Here is a 13,762-nt window from a genome sequence, read left to right on the forward strand (position 1 = left end):
TATGAAGAAAGACTAAGGAGGCTAGGGCTTTTCAGCTTGGAGAAGAGACGGCTGAGGGGAGACATGATAGAGGTATATAAAATAATGAGTGGAGTGGAACAGGTGGATGTGAAGCGTCTGTTCACGCTTTCTAAAAATACTAGGACTAGGGGGCATGCGATGAAACTACAGTGTAGTAAATTTAAAACAAATCGGAGAAACTTTTTCTTCACCCAACGTATAATTAAACTCTGGAATTCGTTGCCAGAGAACGTGGTGAAGGCAGTTTGCTTGGCAGAGTTTAAAAAGGGGTTAGACGGTTTCCTAAAGGACAAGTCCATAAACCACTACTAAATGGACGGGAAAAATCCACAATTCCAGGAATAACATGTATAGAATGTTTGTACATTTGGGAAGCTTGCCAGGTGTCCTTGGCCGCTGTCGTGGACAGGATGCTGGGCTCGATGGACCCTTGGTCTTTTCCCAGTGTGGCATTACTTATGTACTTATTTAAGACCATCTGATTTCTTTTGACTCTCTGAAAGAACAATATCCCATCCTACCTCATGAGCTGTTTGCTTATTTTCAGTTGAGACACTTTCTCACCTCACAGGAAATTAAGGCTACCATATTGCGTGAGGACTCCTTTATTGAGGACCTTTTTGAAGACTCTAAAACTACTAGGGGTCTTATTACTTATCTATACACTTACCAACATAGGCAGGTGCACCCTAACCTGGCTCACAGGGAGCGGTGGCAGCAGGAATTGGGGGTGATTACTGATGAGGGTGATTGGTCCTTTTTTGAGAATGGTTGGTCCAAGATTTGTGTGTCAGTTCCTTTTCAGGAAAATGTTGTTAAAGTGCTATACCGGTGGTATCTGACTCCGGTTAGGTTGCATCATATGTTTCCTGGGGTTTCACCATTGTGCTGGCGTGGCTGTGGTCAAAAGGGTTCGATGGGACATATCTGGTGGCCCTGTTTTAAAATTCGGGCCTATTGGAAAGCTATACAGTATAGATTGCAAACTTGGTTTCAAAGGCCTATTAAATGGTCTCCTGAATTTTTCATATTTGCAAAAAAACCTCCATGTCTTACTAAATCTCAGGCATTGCTGACAAGGCAAGCTATGGTGGCGGCAAGAGTTGTGATAGCTGCACATTGGAAACTCACAAATGCCCCACCTTTGGTGAGATGGTTAAATAAATTATGGTTCATCTGTGAAATGGAGAGACCGGGCAGTGCGAAGCTGCTCTGACGTGAAGTGGGAGGCAATATGGGAGCCTTTCCTGAAACACTGCTCAAGTTAGGGGGGGGTTGGGAATGCCACTAAAACTTTATTAATTTGGAATAGGGATGGCAGCCACCATCTCCTTCACAAAAGAGAAGGAAGGCTCTCAGGTGGAGACTTCCTCCTTTCCAGTGGAGGGGAGGGATTAGATGGGATGCCAAAGGACTCCTCCTCTGAAAACTACCGTGAATCCTCTTCCGAGTTCCATGAGCCCTCCTCGTTTGTGTCAGCCAAGATCTCCTCATGGGAGGACTAAGACCGAGCCTGCCTCAACGAGATACCATAACCCCAAGAGGAACACAGAGGTGTTGGCTCTGGCCTCGACTCCATGTGCCAACACAGGTGGCAGTCAATGTCGTGACCGCAAGTGGCACCGGCATAGGAGACCTCACTACAGGCTGGTGGCCATGCAGGACTGAAGCAAGAGGCATGGCTTATGCAAGCATCCCAGACGCCGATGCACTCTACAAGAACCCCACCAAAACCTCAGGAAGCAAAACATACAGGTGCTCATCGAGGGACAACATTGGGAAAGGCTGAGGTGCCAGTGTAGAAGCAGGCTGCTGAATCTGCAGAGTTGAAGCAGGTACCTGGTTCTGGCTGTCTGCAGACCCATGTATTGGCACCTCCTGTATGGAGGGGGAGCAGTCCTTCCTGCGCCGACTCTTCTCGGGGACCGGTGAAACCCTTGATGCCAGCATTGATACTCCCTGGTGCCGAAGAGGACAACATCGACTCCTCTCTTTGCCTCGGGATACGGTCCGATGCTGATCGGTGCTAAGGGCCTGCATAGCGACCAGTATCGAGGAAAGTGGAGAACCACTCAATTCACGGTCACTCTCAGTGTGCAAGGGTCTCACAGCCATATGAGCCGACGTACCCGATGCCAATGTCGACCCCAAAGACACCGATGACGACACAGATGTCGAAGTTTTGGACCTGGCTCCAAAAATCTTTTCTCTCTGAGACTCTCTAGGAAGACAACTAATACAGTTTGCAGGGGGTATGATCAGATCGCAAACACTGCAGACAGCAAGAACAAATGTGTTTACCAGAGATGGTCCTGTTGCACTAAGTGCAGAGCTTGAAGCCACTGGGAACGTTCAATGACATGAAAGGAAAAACAGCCATGACCAAATCAAACAACTCAATGGTGCTAAAAATAAAAGGGGAGCGCACCAGGAAAAAACAAAAAGGGAAAAACCCGACCAGTGGTCAGGCCTAAATGCGGCCTATGGAGTACAGTAAAATCAAGAAAACTTAAAAAGAGGCAAAAAAAAAAATCTTTAAAATATAGGGAAGGAATAAAATAAAGATAAACCTTAAGAGAGGTATAAAAAAACAAAAGGGAAGGCTCAAAAAGATCGAAGGGGGAAAAAAAAAAAAAAAAAAAAGAGACTGCTGGTCGTGCGCTCTCGCAGTGGGCAGGAAGGCACTCATGCATGTGCAATGGAGTGCATCTCATGCTCAAAGACCTATTTTAAACTTGTTACAAGCTCCGGACTGGCAACATGGACCCGCCTTACCCATATGTGAGAATTATGGGTCTGCTTGTCCTCAGAGAATACCATTTATAAATTTTACATCGCTGTATCTCAAAGAAGATATAGTGGAATTAGAAAAGGTTCAAAGAAGCATGACCAAAATGATAAAGGGGATAGAACTCCTCTCATATGAGGAAAGGCTAGAGGGTTTGGAAAAGACACGGTTGAGGAGAGATATGATTGAGGTCTACAAAATCCTAAGTGGTGTAGAACAGGAAGAAGTGAATCGATTTTTTACTCTTTCAAAGGTACAAAGACTAAGGAGACACTCAATACAATTACATGGAAATAATTTTAAAACAAACAGGAGGAACTATTTTTCACTCAACCAATAGTTAAGATATGGAACTCTTTGCCGGAGGATGTAGTAACTGCAGTTAGCGTATCTGGGTTTAAAAAAGGTTTGGACAAGCTCCTGGAGGAAGAGTCCATAGTCTGCTATTGAGACAGACATGGGGAAGTCACTGCTTGCTCTGGGATTGGTAGGATGGAATGTTGCTACTGTCTGGGTTTCTGCCAGTTACTTGTGACCTGGATTGGCTACTGTTGGAAACAGGATACTGGGTTAGATGTACCACTGGTCTGACCCAGTATGGAAATTCTTATGTTCTTATGAGCAGCAAAATATAAGTAATCTAAAGATCTCATTTTTACACAATAATATTTAGCATGAAAAGAGCCACTTTAAAAATAGAGGAAGAGATAATGATATGCTCTAGACATGTCTTAACAACTGAACAAATTCTAATATTGACACACTTTATCAAGTGTTTTAATCATGCATTCAGAGGTACTGTTAATTAATTGTGTTTACAGGTGAGTACACAGACAAGAACAATGTATCCACCAGTAAAAGTTCTCATTTTATAACATCATCCACTCTGAAGAATAAAACAGAAATGACATACGATGGGCACAGATACTGCTTCTTTTTCCCTTTTCCTTTCTTTGATGATTTTGGCTTGCAATGGCCTTCCTCAATCCACAAGGAGAAAAGAAGAAATAAAACAGCAGCCAAAAGGAACTTCATTTTGGTACTTAAATCTCAGCTGAACAGAGAACCTATAACAGACAGGAGCATATGTAGAATGTTAGACAATGTACTTAAGCAAGAGCAAAATAAAAGGTTAATGTGCTGAATCTGTAAGTGTAAGCCCGACAGATTGCACATGGGAACAATATCTTCAACAAGGTCAAAAAAGTCTCAGAAAATTAATTCTTACTGACCTTTTCTCAGACTACCTTTAAAATATATACCTTGATGTACAACTAAATACTATAATATAAATAGATTTTACAACATGTACATTTGTTCTGTTATGGCTGAACAATTCTCATTAATCTTCATGTGGAACTAAGCACTACAGCATTAGCATCTCATCTGAGAGCCTTCAAGACCTTATACAAACAGGAAAGAAATTCTCTCATCACAGTTATAAAATGTTCTGGAGAAAAATATAAGCATCTTTAGCTTCTTACCAAAACAGCAGTTGCTCACTGAAGAATCACTGAACACTCCTTTCTTCCACCCCTACAATCTTCCAGCCCTCCCTCTGAACCTTGCCCCTTCTTCACCCCAGCCTGCTGACCCATCTGTAACATCCACCCTTCTTGCCTCTCAAGCCCTGGTCTCCTCTACTGTCTACCAGCCTCTCTCAGGCCAGCTGTTGTTATAGTGCTTCACCACAGAGAGGCGCATATATATCATCAACACTGGCAGAGCTACTCCCTATCCACTCGCTAACTCATAAGAGATGGTGATCTCCAAGTCCACCTGGTTATTAAGTGATAATGGCCTTCACATCCTCTTGCAGAACTGAACTGAACTTTGTATAGACTTAAGAACACTTTGAACAATGTTTTAAATATCTACTAGTTTCATGCAATATCCCCTTTTCCCAGTACTATTTGAATGGTAGGGATGTGCATTGGAAAATATTTTTGGTTTTGTTCATTTTCAGATATGGAATGAATTGTTACATTTATTCCCACTGATGTCAATGAGGACAAGCAATGAGGACCGAGATGTGCATGGGATAGCTCTCGTATGTATTTTTTAAACACCGGTTTGCCCTACTTTCTCTCTTCTTTGGGAGTTATTTTTTTAAGTTCACAAACAGATATGTGCCATTTTCAATGTCCTACACTATATGCAAATATACGTTTCTATGTATTTTACTCTTCCTTATGTCCTTGATATTATCTGAGATTCTCACCATAGTGCAGTCACAAGAAATACTAATTTACTTTGTTTGTATATCACACTGAATTTACAATAAGGTAGTCAGATGTCTTTAGTATTTCCTCAAATTGTGGTTTTCCCATCTTATGATCCAATATTAACACCTCTTGTGTATCAGTATGCGATTTTCATCTCTCCTCCCTATATCATATCTGTTGTTAGCACCTTGGTGCACGTGCACTCACATTATGTTTTGGATACAGTTTTCATCCTATTGTTCTGTCATTATAGAGGTTTTCTGCCATACTTTGTGTGCCTTAGACAACCCTGTGCATGTTATACATGCACATCTCGCTATGTATTACTCTTTTTTTTCTCTCTTTTGATATTCATATTGTGTTCATGCATTTGTTTACAACTTGACCACATCTCCTGTTCCATGCCACACTCCAGCACAGTGTTTATATATTGTTCACATGTACATACACTCCTATTTGATATCTATATTCACATTTATGCTCACACACGTGTATCATCATCATTTTATATATTTTTATGATGTTATACCTTTGATTTTAATTTGTATTTTTGTTCTTATTGACTTTTGTACTGTGGACTCCTGATGCAGACACTCTAACCAAAACACAGCCCGTGTCGAGTTGCTGTCATTAATTAAAGGTTGGCTGAGAGTGACAGCATGTGACGTCATGAGCACTATTTATGGCCGCCATGTTTGGTATGTGGCTGCCCTTCATGCAACTGTCAGCAGAGTGAACGTATTATAAGCGAAAGTGTATTGTTTATATAGAACTCCAGCATGAACAGTCTTCTAAGCACTCCTTTCTTTTTTCGACAGCATTAAAGACCTGTGGTTCTGAAGCAGCAGAAGCGAAACGGGGCCTGTCGACCACGGTCTTAGCTGAAGAAGGCTAGCATGCCTGTCTAAGTTAAGTAATTTTCTAGTGTGTTAAGGTAGTGATTTTTCAGTTGCTAAGAAGATAAGAAAAACAAAGAAGGAGGTTTTTTGCCTATGATGAAGAAGCCCTAGCCCTTTGCCTGTCAATATATGGTAGAGGTGCTTCTTGAGGCGTTTTCCTCCTTTACGAATAATCAGTTAATGATTACCTGTGTTTAAACTGTGTTTCTATATTTATATGCTGATTTGAGAAAAGAAACCAGTTTCCCTATAATATCTATAATTAATTAAAGGTTGTCAATAGACTGTTTTGGCTCAGCACTGGTCCTTGGTTCTCCTCTGCTGTTCTTGTGCTTCTGCTTTTACCACTCAGACAAGTTCAGGAATACAAGAAACTCTCCTGGCTTGACTGCCATAACCACAGAGTACAAATGTCTCCATGCAAAAGTGTGAAACATGGAGAGATTGACTCTCTCGAGATCCAAGATAAGATAGAACGAACTTCCTCTCTTGGGAACCACAAAGTAAATGGAATACCATCTTTGGCCTTGTTCCTCCATGGGCACCAGCTCAATGGCCCCCAAATGGAGAACCTGCTATAAGGTTTCAGCTATCATTGCCCTTTCTGTCACTGAAGCACAAGGGATACCACAAAGTTCTCAGAAATTGATTTGTTCAACTCAAAGAGGTTAGATGGAGACAGGAGACGGCATGACATCAAAAAGCAGAAGCCAATAAGGTTTAACTCCCCTTCCATCTTCCCTGGGCAGCTGTCATCCCCATACACCAAAAACAAAGCAAACAAACCTATGAGCTGCTGCATCCACATTGTTCTTTATTGTTGGTAGTATTTTTATTTGATCTCACTTATATTTTAAAACATGCTGGCTTGTGCAGCATACAGATGTACACAGAGGAAGTATCAGACTCATCAAAGTAGTAGTTAATTCTAAATTATAATCATTATGTCATTTGGAAGGGCTGGTTATAGGGACTCCCTGTATTTGTGCAGGGCCACAAAAACAGACATGTTATGAGAATCGGGTGCTCAAGAATCAGAGTTACTATTTATAAATACAAAGTTTGTTTTTAAAACATTAGATTGAAACCGGAGAGCATTAACAACTTTTTTTCCTGTGCGTACATCAAAAGAAAAAGATGGTATGTGGGAACTTGCTCATTTTGCTTTGTGGAATATAGTGGTATATTATAAACATGCACTTGCTTTTTTTACTGCTATTATTTCACAGAGAGGTACTGAATAATAAAGGAAGAGCTTAATTCATGCAGAATTTCTGTCCAGAGTCAGCCTAAATGTGCTAGTTCAGCACACTATTAGACACCAAGTTCATACAAAGTTAATTATGTTCAGTGGAAAATAAATCTGTTTGCTGCTGCTATGTGAATCAGTGTTTCATTATTGCTAGCAAGTATTACATATTATAGGTATTTGCTTTAAACTTTGATTGTTTTAAGTCATTTATTCAGACCTTATATGCACATGGTATTGTTTTTTAAATCCAAAGGCAAATCTTAAGGGTGGTTGAACAATTAGGAATAAAGTGTGTTACTAATGACTTTACTTGTTTTGGTCTGCTTTGGGTCCTACTGATATGTACATCAGCTGTCTAGAATTTTGGACGATGGAAATGAGGAAATAAAAATTAAGGGTCCTGTTTACTAAGGTGTGCTAGCATTTTTACTGTGTGCTAAAAATTAGCGTGCACTAATGCTAGAGACACCCATAGAAATATATGGGTGTCTCTAGCATTATTGCTAGCGTGCCTACAGCACAGCTTGGTAAACAGGGCCCTAAGTTTTGGATGTATTCTGTAGAAGTTGTTTATTTTTATAATGTGTGTATGGATGCCGGCGTGCATGTGATAATATTTGAATAACTATCTATACTTACGGCTATGATTTCTGAACATGAGGTATCATTAAAATGACAGACTTTTAAACGCCCAGTTCGGTATATATTCTAATCACAACTTTGTTAAATGTTTCAGACATATCCATCTACTTGCTCCTTTAAAATGACAGAATTCTATTATTCTGTCTCATTGTGCTTTCAAATGTAAGCCACATTGAACCCAAGTTTGCTTGGAATAATGGGGGATATAAAAGTCAAAAAACAAAATCCTTTATCCTCCAACTTTAAATGCACTGCCTATCCAGATGGATGGTTATGGCACAAAGAAAGCAAGTTTGGTCCAGTGAAGACTAACTCAAAATAACCTGTTCCTTAGCTGGGTTCTACTATTACCATATTAAAAATGTGACCATACCATGCCCTTGTGGTTATGTTCCACTAAGAAGTTAAAACGATTAACTGGCTTTATTAAAAGGATTATATAACCTTTGAAAGCGTGACTAGGGATACAAACATTCACTTATCACAATTCCCCATATACAGCCACAAAACAACATTTTAGGGTGGATAGTGTTCACAAGCAGCTCCTTTAATTATCAACCAGATAAAAGAGATAAGAGTTTTCAGTTTTGGCGCAGTATAAGTCATTACAAGAACAAAATATAAGAAAACCAATGGCCTGCATTAGGGGCTTATAGCCCATTTAGTTATGTTAAACAAATGAGATACCTGCATGAAACAAAATATTTATTTTTATTTTGACTTACAAAGAGGGGCATTTTCGATATTACATCTAAGTCCAACTTTGAACATTTTGCAAAAAAATGTCCAAAATCTGAATAGCAAAGAAGGTCATTTTCAAAAAAGTAAAGTATCTATTTTTGAAAACAAAGGACAGACTTTGTGATTTGGATGTTTTATTTTTTGGTCCATTGTTGGGAGAAAAAAAAAGTCCAAGTGCAAAACGCACAAAATCAAGCCATTGGGATGTAGGAAGAGCCAGCACTTTTAGTACACTGGTCCCCCTCACATCTCAGGAAAGCAATACGGCACCCCTTGGGGGCATTGCAGTGGACTTCATAAAATGCTCCCAGGTACACATCTGACCACTGATCCCTTACCTTGTCTGCTGAACCCCCCCAAAACCCACTACCCCCAACTGTACAATACTACCATAGCCCTTACGGGTGAAGGGGGCACCTATATGTGGGTACAGTGAGTTTCTGGTGAGTTTTGGAGGGCTCGCAGTTTCCTCCACAAGTATAACAGGCAGGGGGAGGTAGAAGCCCGGGTCCACCTGTCTGCAGTGCACTGCACCCACCACTAGACTACTCCAGGAACCTGCAAGCTGTTCTAATGGACCTGAGTATAACATCTGAGGCTGGCACAGAGGATGGCAAGTAATGTTTTTCATCACATTTTTGGGGGGGTGGAAGGGAGGTCAGTGACCACTGGGGGAATAAGGGGAGGTCATCCCTGATTCCCTCCAGTGGTCATCTGGTTATTTAGAGCACCTTTTTGTGACTTAATCATTATAAAAACCAGTGTAGCTCAAAATGTCTTAGTTTTAGTCCTAGATGTTTTTGTTTTCTTCCATTATGGCTGAATGGCTAAGTCTCAGGAACACCCAAGTCCCGCCCTGAACACGACCCTGACATGCCCCCTTGAAATTTGGATGCACTTCTGACAGACTTCAAAGAACGACGTCTAAAAATTGGTTTTGAAAATACTGATTTGGACGTTTTTGTGAGAAAAACATCCAAATGCTGCTTTATGCCACTTTTTAGACATTTTTTCTATTTTGAAAATGAGCCCAAAACCCACTTGTCTCTGAAACATGCTCAAAACAGAAAAATCCATTTGTGTATCTAAAATGTAAACTTCTACAAAACAGATGAGGTAAAGATGTAATTCAATGTTCCCCAATGAAAGGAGTGTTTAATTTTTCTTCCATTTAATTACAATGAGGCATATTTTCAAAGCACTTAGCCCAAAGTTCCATAGGTTTCTATGGAACTTTGGAAGGCTAAGTGCTTTGAAAATATGCCTCAATGTATTCCATCTTTATAACACCAGGCTTCTCAAGGTAGATTACAACAGTTAAGATGAACCTAATAGCCTCACTTAAATTTGGCCATGCATTACTGTATTGTATAGAACAGTGCAGAAAAATGAGCACAAAATACAGACTTTATTACTGCTGTTTCCACCAGCTACAACAAGTTTTAAGCTATTTTACTGACAGATAGATAAATAGATAGAGGAAGCTTTCAAATAAGCAAAAAAAAAAAAAATCTTGTATCCTCCACCTTTTAAGGCAGTATCTATCCAACTGGAAAAATGACTTTTTACAGATGGACCATGCATAGGCATTCCATTATTTCTAATAATCTTTTGGCTATTGTTTTCAATAGTGTTTGCTATTGTTTTGAGTGAACTAAAACTGTGGCTTCAGCCCACATAATGGGCTAGATAGGCTGATGCCATCTCCTGTCTCAATCTAATCTCCTTGGTTCAACTGCACAACGTAACCATGACTAATTATATAGAGAACCAGTGCTGATTCTTAGTTATGTGGACTTCCTCCAGGTAGAACTATTACTATCTATCATTTCTATAGTGCTATTAGATGTACACAGCACCATATATAAACAAAACCGGCTGAAGACAACCAAAAACAATGGAAGCAAACTGTTAAAAGTGGCTATTCTGAAAATATTTGCAAAAAAATGTACTTAAAATCATCAAAATTCTGGTTAATGATGTTTTCCATATATATTTCCCATGGTCTTGCAGGCCACATAAAATTCAATAGACTGCCCCTTGGGTACTCCGTTCTGTGGATAAATCTCTCGTGTGTTCCCTTCTCATCTACTGCTAATTCCAGACTCCGTTCCTTTTATCACGCTGCACCTCACGCCTGGAATAGACTTCCCGAGCCTGTACGTCTATCCCCATCTTTGGCCGTTTTCAAATCCAGGCTAAAAGCCCACCTCTTTACCGCTGCTTTTGACTCCTAACCACTACTCACTTGCTCTGTACCCTTTTATTCCCTTACCTCTTAGTTGTTCTGTTTGCTTGTCCTATTTAGATTGTAAGCTCTTTGAGCAGGGGCTGTCTTTTCATGTTTGGTGTACAGCGCTGCAAATGCCTTGTAGCGCTATAGAAGTGATAAGTAATAGTAGTAGGTTACTCACCCCTGTTATAGACTAACCAGCTTATGGAGGCATGAGCTTTCAAGGACAAGAGTTCACTCAGTCACAGGTCCTCAAATGCTCATCTCTCCATAAACTGATTGATTGTGCTACCATTAATTTTTATTTTTTTTAAACATTTATATCCCACTCTATCCAATGTACTAGTGGGGGTTTACAGTAAAAACATACATAATACAATATTCAGACAATATAAAATCCACAGAATAAAGTTAGGGCCCTGTTTACTAACGTGCGTTAGTGTTAACGCGTCTACAATTAGCGCGCACGCTGTGTAGGCGCCTATAAGGATATTGTATGCACGTACACTGTTAACGCACGTACATGGTTAACACGCGTTAAAAACGCTAACGTGCCAGTAACATGGCTTAGTAAACAGGGTCCTTGGTATTCAAACTACACTCTTCATACATAATGCCATCTGTTAATATTATCTTTAAAAAGCCCCCCTAAACATGTTATCAGGGGTGTACCACTGGGATCAGTTCTTGGGCTGGCTCTTTTTAACATCTTTGTGAGTGATATTGCAGAAGGACTGTCTGGTAAAGGTTTATCTCTATGCGGATGTCACCAAACTCTGTAATAGGGTGTGAATTGCATGAGGAAGGATCTAACGAAGCCTGAAGAATGGTCCAAAAACTGGCAACTAAGATTTAATGCTAAGAAATTCAAGGTCATGCACTTGGGTTACAAAATCCAAGGGAACGGTACAATATAGGGGAAGAAGTGCTTCTGTGTATGAAAGAAGAGTGAGATTTGGGGGTGACTGTGTCTGATGATCTTAAGGTGGCCAAACAGGTAGACAAGGTGACAGTCAAAGCCAGAAGAATGCTCTAATGCATAAGGAGAGTGATGACCAGCAGGAAAAAAAAAAGAGGTGATAGTGCCCTTGTATAAGTCTCTGGTGAGGCCCCATTTAGAGTAATATGTACAATTCTGGAGACCGCACCTACAAAAAGATATAAACAGGATGGAGTCAGTCTAGAGGGTGGCTACAAAACTGGTCAGCGATCTCCACCATAAAACATATAGGGCCAAGCTTATGAACCTCAACATGTATACACTGAAAGAGAGGCGGGAGAGAGGGGGATTTGATAGAGACATTTAAGTTCCTCAGTTTCATTAACGTATAGGAGGTGAACCTTTTTCAAATGAAGGAAAACTCTGGAATCAGAAAGCATAGGATAAAGTTAAGAGGAAACAGGCTTAAGAGGAATCTAATAAAATACTCTTTCACAGAAAGGCTGGTGGATGCATGGAATGGCCTCCCGGTGGAGGTCACAGAGGAAGGGCTGTTTCAGAATTTAAAAAAGCGTGGGACAGGCACCAGGGATCTCTTAGGAAAAGGAGGAGTTAGTGGTCACTGAGGATGGGCAGACTGGATGGGCCATTTGGCCCTTATCTGCAGTCATGTTTCTATATACTATGTTGTAACTTCTTTTGGAACAAAAAAAAAAAAAAGTTACCAGTACTCTGCAGTTCCATACAAGTGAGTTCCACAAGCTTCATACTACCACTTAAAAAATGCTCAATCTATATTCTTCCAGCCTAACACGGCAAAAAGATGGAATGCCCGACAATAATTAAAGGATCACAGCATGTGTAATGGACAAAGAATACGTAAAGTCTCTTGAACGTCATTACTGACAGCCGTGTAAATACATCTCAATATTTTGCGTTGTACAAAGTATAAATAAATATTTGACAGGCAGGCAATGTAATCATATAGACTCAGTATATCATCATCAATCTGGTAAATCCACATAAATAATCAGGCTGTAGCATTCTGAGCTACCTGCAAAGATTGTATAACACAAGCTGGTAAAAAAAAAAAAAACAAGTACAATGAATCACAATAGTCAAGAAGAGATGCAAACATTGAATCACTGATATAAAAATCTTCACTGCCATTACTTCCTTAGTCTCCTAAGAACTTTCAATTAATGAACTTATAGTACACCGGCCCCATAAGCAATACAGAAGAAAATCACGCAAGTGCATTTAGTTACATGTCTATTCTTCCCACTGTTAACAAGCGTGGGAATATTTGTTGTCGTGCACAGAAGCCTCTTCCTCGCCATGAAAAAGCGCATCACATTCCATCAGAGCAGCGCGAGACACAGAGGTCCCGCGCGCGCACCCTAACCGCGCAGGGGCCCTTTTCCTCTCGGCTGTGTTGCTGAGCAGAAGAAACCCGGTCAGAGAGAAAAGTGAAGGATTGGAGCTGCCAGTCAACGGTCACCCTAATTCTACAGACACCTTGGCATCCTTCTCTCACTAGAGCTCTGCTCATAACTAGCACAGGCAACTCTGACTCTCCTCCAGCTACTTCATCCCTAGCCAGTTGCTACTATGGGAGAGGAGAAACCGGGACAGGTAAGCAGCACCACCTCTCACAATAAAACTGCCTGTCATGCTCATCATTACTTTTAATCTTACCACGGCTACCACCTCCTCAACGATGACAGCGACGACGACAGGTGCGCGAGGCAAGCACTACCAACTGCGGTTGTTATTGTAAATGGCTACGCCGCAATCTCTCCCTTGGCTGCGCTGCGCCGCCGCGCCGGACGAACCAAACGTGCAGCCGCAATCGCACGTAATACGTCTCTTCTACGCTAAAGATCAAAGACTCCGGCAGCTGGCCGACGACGCAAAGTCGTAGGTACAGCGGCTCGTGCGGTCGTCGAACAGGCAGTGCACGTGAGAAGAAGAAACGATTGTGAAAAGGATGCTGTTTGCTTGGGATGAGGTTCAGCGGA

At 40.9% G+C, this 13,762-nt stretch overlaps 1 long non-coding RNA gene across 2 annotated transcripts in view; it reads right to left on the bottom strand.

Moving 5' to 3' along the window:
* Window positions 1-13,514, bottom strand: part of LOC115462682 — a 74,554-nt gene extending 61,040 nt beyond the window's left edge. For both annotated transcript variants that reach the window (XR_003940918.1, XR_003940919.1), the window contains exons 1-2: window positions 13,440-13,514; window positions 3,723-3,876 (exon numbers count right to left, since the gene is read on the bottom strand). This is a non-coding gene — a long non-coding RNA (uncharacterized LOC115462682). The remainder of the gene's footprint in view (window positions 1-3,722; window positions 3,877-13,439) is intronic.
* Between the last annotated feature and the right edge of the window lie 248 nt (window positions 13,515-13,762).

This window comes from Microcaecilia unicolor, chromosome 2 (assembly GCF_901765095.1).
Source record: "Microcaecilia unicolor chromosome 2, aMicUni1.1, whole genome shotgun sequence".
NCBI lineage: Eukaryota > Metazoa > Chordata > Amphibia > Gymnophiona > Siphonopidae > Microcaecilia > Microcaecilia unicolor.